This window comes from Tasmannia lanceolata, unplaced genomic scaffold (genome assembly GCF_043159265.1).
Source record: "Tasmannia lanceolata isolate RefF3 unplaced genomic scaffold, GAP_Taslan_0.1 ptg000018l, whole genome shotgun sequence".
NCBI lineage: Eukaryota > Viridiplantae > Streptophyta > Magnoliopsida > Canellales > Winteraceae > Tasmannia > Tasmannia lanceolata.
This window is the reverse complement of record NW_027518695.1, coordinates 44,799,731-44,806,329: the sequence shown is the minus strand read 5'-3', so window position 1 is coordinate 44,806,329 and position 6,599 is coordinate 44,799,731.

Genomic DNA, 6,599 nt, shown 5'->3' with positions numbered 1-6,599 from the left:
TGTCGAAGTGTAGTTAAAAACGGAAGAAACAGTGATGAAAAACTTCAAGTATTTTAAGAGTTATGATGGAAATAGTTAGACTCGTGCTTTCGCCTAGCAGTTTACAGAACTACCTCCGATTGAATGACCATATCTCATTCAATTCAACTCGGAATTTATTGAAATTTGTTCAATTTCAAAGGAGTCAAAGTTTAGTTTAAAACGGAAGAAAAAGAGATGAAAAAAGCCAAGTAATTTAAGAGTTATGGCGGAAATAGTTAGACTCGCACTTTGGTCTAGCAGTTTACAGACGTAGCTCCGATTGATTGACCATAACTCACTCAATTCAACTCGGAATTGATTCAAATTCATGCCATTTCAAAGATGTCGAAGTGTAGTTGAAAGCGGAAGAAACGGAGATGAAAAACTCCAAGTATTTTAGGAGTTATGATGGAAATAGTTAGACTCGAGCTTTCGCCTAGCAGTTTACAGACCTACCTCCGATTGAATGACCATAACTCACTCAATTCAACTCGGGATTCATTGAAATTTGATCAATTTCGAAGGAGTCGAAGTGTAGTTCAAAACGGAAGAAACGGAGATGAAAAAAGCTAAGTATTTTGAGAGTTATGGTGGAAATACTTAGACTCGCGCTTTGGTCTAGCAGTTTACAGACCTACATCCGATTGATTGACCATAACTCACTTAATTCAACTCGGAATTGATTGAAATCTGTTCCATTTCGAAGGTATCGAAGTGTAGATTACAACGGAGGAAACGGAGATGAAAAACTCCATGCATTTTGAAAACTATGGTGGAAATAGTTAGACTCGCGCTTTGGTCCAGCAGTTTGCAAACCTACCTCCGATTGAATGACCATAACTCACTCAATTCAACTAGTAATTAATTGAAATTTGTTCCATTTTGAAGGACTCAAAGTGTAGTTTAAAACGGAAGAAGCGAAGATGAAAAAACCAAGTATTTTGAGAGTTATGGTGGAAATAGTTAGACTCGTGCTTTGGTCTAGCAGTTTACATACCTACCTCCGATTGAATGACCATAACTCACTCAGTTCAACTCGGAATTCATTGAAATTTGTTCCATTTCGAAGGTATCGAAGTGTAGATTACAACGGAAGAAACGAAGATGAAAACACATTGTATTTTGAAAGTTATGGTGGAAATATTTAGACTCGTGCTTTGGTCTAGCAGTTTACATACCTACCTCCGATTGAATGACCATAACTCACTCAATTCAACTCGTAATTCATTGAAATTTGTTACACTTTGAAGGAGTCGAAATGTAGTTTAAAACGGAAGAAACGGAGATGAAAAACTCGAAGTATTTTGAGAGTTATGGTGGAAATAGTTAGACTCGCTCTTTGGTCTAGCAGTTTATAGACTTGCCTCCGATTGGATGACAATAACTCACTCAATTAAACTCGGAATTCCTTGAAATTTAATCCATTTCGAAGGTATCAAAGTGTAGTTTAAAAGGGAAGAAACGGAGATGAAAAACACAATGTATTTTGAAAGTTATGGTGGAAATAGTTAGACTCGCGCTTTGGTCTAGCAGTTTACATACCTACCTCCGATTGAATGACCATAATTCACTCAATTCAACTCGAAATTCATTGAAATTTGTTCCATTTTGAAGGAGTCGAAGTGTAAGTTAAAACGGAATAAACGGAGATGAAAAACTCTAGTATTTTGAGAGTTATGGTGGAAATAGTTAGACTCGCGCTTTGGTCTAGCAGTTTACAGACCTACCTCCGATTGAATGACAATAACTCACTCAATTAAACTCGGAATTCATTGAAATTTATTCCATTTCGTTGGAGTCGAAGTGTTGTTTAAAAGGGAAGAAACGGAGATGAAAAACTCCAAGTATTTTGAGAGTTATGATGGAAATAGTTAGACTCGAGCTTTGGTCTAGCAGTTTACAGACCTACCTTCGATTGAAGCACCATAACTCATTGAATTCCACTTGGAATTTGTTGAAATTTGTTCCATTTCGAAGGAGTCGAAGTGTAGTTTAAAACGGAAGAAATGGAGATGAAAAAAGCCAAGTATTTTGAGAGTTATGGTATAAATAATTAGACTCGCACTTTGGTCTAGCAGTTTACAGACCTACATCCGATTGATTGACCATAACTCACTTAATTTAACTCGGAATTGATTGAAACTTGTTCCATTTCGAAGGTATCGAAGTGTAGATTACAACGGAAGAAACGGAGATGAAAAAACCAAGTATTTTGAGAGTTATAGTGGAAATAGTTAGATTCGCGCTTTGGTCTAGCAGTTTACAGACCTACATCCGATTGATTGACCATAACTCACTTAATTCAACTCGGAATTATTTCAAATTCATCCCAATTCAGAGATGTTGAAGTGTAGTTAAAAACGGAAGAAACAGAGATGAAAAACTTCAAGTATTTTAAGAGTTACGATGGAAATAGTTAGACTCGTGCTTTCGCCTAGCAGTTTACAGAACTAACTCCGATTGAATAACCATAACTCACTCAATTCAACTCGGAATTGATTGAAATTTGTTCAATTTCAAAGGAGTCGAAGTTTAGTTTAAAACGGAAGAAACGGAGATGAAAAAAGCCAAGTATTTTAAGAGTTATGGTGCAAATAGTTAGACTCGCACTTTGGTCTAGCAGTTTACAGACGTAGTTCCGATTGATTGACCATAACTCACTCAATTCAACTCAGAATTGATTCAAATTCATGCCATTTCAAATATGTCGAAGTGTAGTTGAAAGCGGAAGAAACAGAGATGAAAAACTCTAAGTATTTTAAGAGTTATGATGGAAATAGTTAGACTCAAGCTTTCGCCTAGCGGTTTACGGACCTACCTCCGATTGGATGACCATAACTCACTCAATTCAACTCGGGATTCATTGAAATTTGATCCATTTCGAAGGAGTCAAAGTGTAGTTTAAAACGGAAGAAACGGAGATGAAAAATGCCAAGTATTTTGAGAGTTATGGTGGAAATAGTTAGCCTCGCGCTTTGGTCTAGCAGTTTGCAGACGTACATCCGATTGATTGACCATAACTCAGTTAATTTAACACGGAATTGATTGAAATATGTTCCATTTCGAAGGTATCGAAGTGTAGATTACAATGGACGAAACGGAGATGAAGAACTCCATGTATTTTGAAAACTATGGTGGAAATAGTTAGACTCGCGCTTTGGTCCAGTAGTTTAGATACCTACCTCCGATTGAATAACCATAACTCACTCAATTCAACTAGTAATTAATTCAAATTTGTTCCATTTTGAAGGAGTGAAAGTGTAGTTTAAAACGGAAGAAACGAAGATGAAAAAAGCCAAGTATTTTCAGACTTATGGTGGAAATAGATAGACTCGCGCTTTGGTCTAGCAGTTTACAGACTTACATCCGATTGATTGACCATAACTCACTTAATTCAACTCGGAATTGATTGCAATTTGTTCCATTTCGAAGGTATCGAAGTGTAGATTACAACGGAAGAATCGGTGATGAAAAAAGCCAAGTATTTTGAGAGTCATTGTGGAAATAGTTAGACTCGCGCTTTGGTCTAGAAGTTTAGAGACCTACCTCCAATTGATTGACCATAACTCACTTAATTCAACTCGGAATTCATTGAAATTTGTTCCATTTCGAAGGTATCAAAGTTTAGTTTCCAACGGAAGAAACGGAGATGAAAAACACAATGTATTACTCGCGCTTTGGTCTAGCAGTTTACATACCTACCTCCGATTGAATGACCATAACTCACTCAATTCAACTCGTAATTCACTGAAATTTGTTACCCTTTGAAGGAGTCGAAATGTAGTTTAAAACGGAAGAAACGGAGATGAAAAACTCCAAGTATTTTGAGAGTTATGGTGGAAATAGTTAGAGTCGCGCTTTGGTCTAGCAGTTTACAGACCTACCTCCGATTGAATGACAATAACTCATTCAATTAAACTCGAAATTCCTTGAAATTTGATCCATTTCGAAGGTATCAAAGTGTAGTTTAAAAGGGAAGAAACGGAGATGAAAAACACAATGTATTTTGAGAGTTATGGTGGAAATAGTTAGACTCGCGCTTTGGTCTAGCAGTTTATAGACCTACCTCCGACTGAATGACAATAACTCACTCAATTAAACTTAGAATTCATTAAAATTTGTTCCATTTCGATGGTATCGAAGTGTAGATTACAACGGAGGAAACGGAGATGAAAAACTCCATGTATTTTGAAAACTATGGTGGAAATAGTTAGACTCGCGCTTTGGTCTAGCAGTTTACATACCTCCCTCCGATTGAATGACCATAACTCACTCAATTCAACTAGTAATTAATTGAAATTTGTTCCATTTTGAAGGAGTGAAAGTGTAGTTTAAAACGGAAGAAACGAAGATGAAAAAAGCTAAGTATTTTCAGACTTATGGTGGAAATAGATAGACTCGCGCTTTGGTCTAGCAGTTTACAGACCTACATCCGATTGATTGACCATACTCACTTAATTCAACTCGGAATTGATTGAAATTTGTTCCATTTCGAAGGTATCGAAGTGTAGATTACAACGGAAGAATCGGTGATGAAAAAAGCCAAGTATTTTGAGAGTCATTGTGGAAATAGTTAGACTCGCGCTTTGGTCTAGAAGTTTAGAGACCTACCTCCGATTGATTGACCATAACTCACTTAATTCAACTCGAAATTCATTGAAATTTGTTCCATTTCGAAGGTATCAAAGTTTAGTTTCCAACGGAAGAAACGGAGATGAAAAACACAATGTATGACTCGCGCTTTGGTCTAGCAGTTTACATACCTACCTCCGATTGAATGACCATAACTCACTCAATTCAACTCGGAATTCATTGAAATTTGTTCCATTTCGAAGGTATCGAAGTGTAGATTACAACGGAAGAAACGGAGATAAAAACACAATGTATTTTGAAAGTTATGGTGGAAATAGTTAGACTCGTGCTTTGGTCTAGCAGTTTACATACCTACTTCCGATTGAATGACCATAACTCACTAAATTCAAATCGTAATTCATTGAAATTTGTTCCATTTTGAAGGAGTCAAAATGTAGTTTAAAACGGAAGAAACGGAAATGAAAAACTCCCAGTATTTTGAGAGTTATGGTTGAAATAATTAGACTCGCACTTTGGTCTAGCAGTTTACAGACGTTGCTCCGATTGATTGACCGTAACTCACTCAATTCAACTCGGAATTAATTCAAATTCATTCTATTTCGAAGATGTCGAAGTGTAGTTGAGAGCGGAAGAAACGGAGATGAAAAACTCCAACTATTTTAAGAGTTATGATGGAAATAGTTACACTCGAGCTTTCGCCTAGCAGTTTTCAGACCTACCTCCGATTGAATGACCATACCTCACTCAATCGAACTCAGAATTCATTGAAATTTCTTCCATTTTGAAGGAGTCGAAGTGTAGTTTAAAACGGAAGAAACAGAGATGAAAAAAGCCAAGTATTTTGAGAGTTATGGTTGGAAAAGTTAGACTCGCGCTTTGGTCTAGCAGTTTAGAGACCTACTATGACTCACTCAATTCAACTCGGAATTCATTGATATTTGATCCATTTCGAAGGTATCGAAGTGTCGTTTACAACGGAAGAAACGGAGATGAAAAACTCCATGTCTTTTGAAAGTTATGGTGGAAATAGTTAGACTCGCGCTTTGGTCTAGCAGTTTACATACCTACCTCTGATTCAATGACCATAACTTACTCAATTCAACTTGTAATTCGTTGAAATTTGTTCCATTTCGAAGGAGTCAAAGTGTAGTTTAAAACGGAAGAAACGGAGATGAAAAACTCAAGGTATTTTGAGAGTTATGATGGAAAAAGTTAGACTCGCGCTTTGGTCTAGCAGTTTAGAGACCTACTATGACTCACTCAATTCAACTCGGAATTCATTGAAATTTGATTGATTTCGAAGGTATCGAAGTGTCGTTTACAACGGAAGAAACGGAGATGAAAAACTCCATGTCTTTTGAAAGTTATGGTGGAAATAGTTAGACTCGCGCTTTGGTCCAGCAGTTTACATACCTACCTCTGATTCAATGACCATAACTTACTCAATTCAACTAGTAATTCGTTGAAATTTGTTCCATTTTGAAGGAGTCAAAGTGTAGTTTAAAACGGAAGAAACGGAGATGACAAACTCCAAGTATTTTGAGAGTTATGATGGAAATAGTCAGACTCGCGCTTTCACCTAGCAGTTTACAGACCTACCTCCGATTGAATGACAATAACTCACCAAATTCAACTCGGAATTCATTGAAATTTGTTCGATTTCGAAGGAGTCGAAATGTAGTTTAAAACGGAAGAAACGGAGATGAGAAAAGCCAAGTATTTTGGGAGTTACGGTGGAAATAGTTAGACTCGAGCTTTGGTCTAGCAGTTTACAGACCTACCTCCGATTCAAGCACCATAACTCATTCAATTCCACTTGGAATTTGTTGAAATTTGTTCCATTTCGAAGGAGTCGAAGTGTAGTTTAAAACGGAAGAAACGGAGATGAAAAAAGCCAAGTATTTTGAGAGTTATGGTGGAAATAATTAGACTCGCGCTTTGGTCTAACAGTTTGCAGACCTACATCCGATTGATTGACCATAACT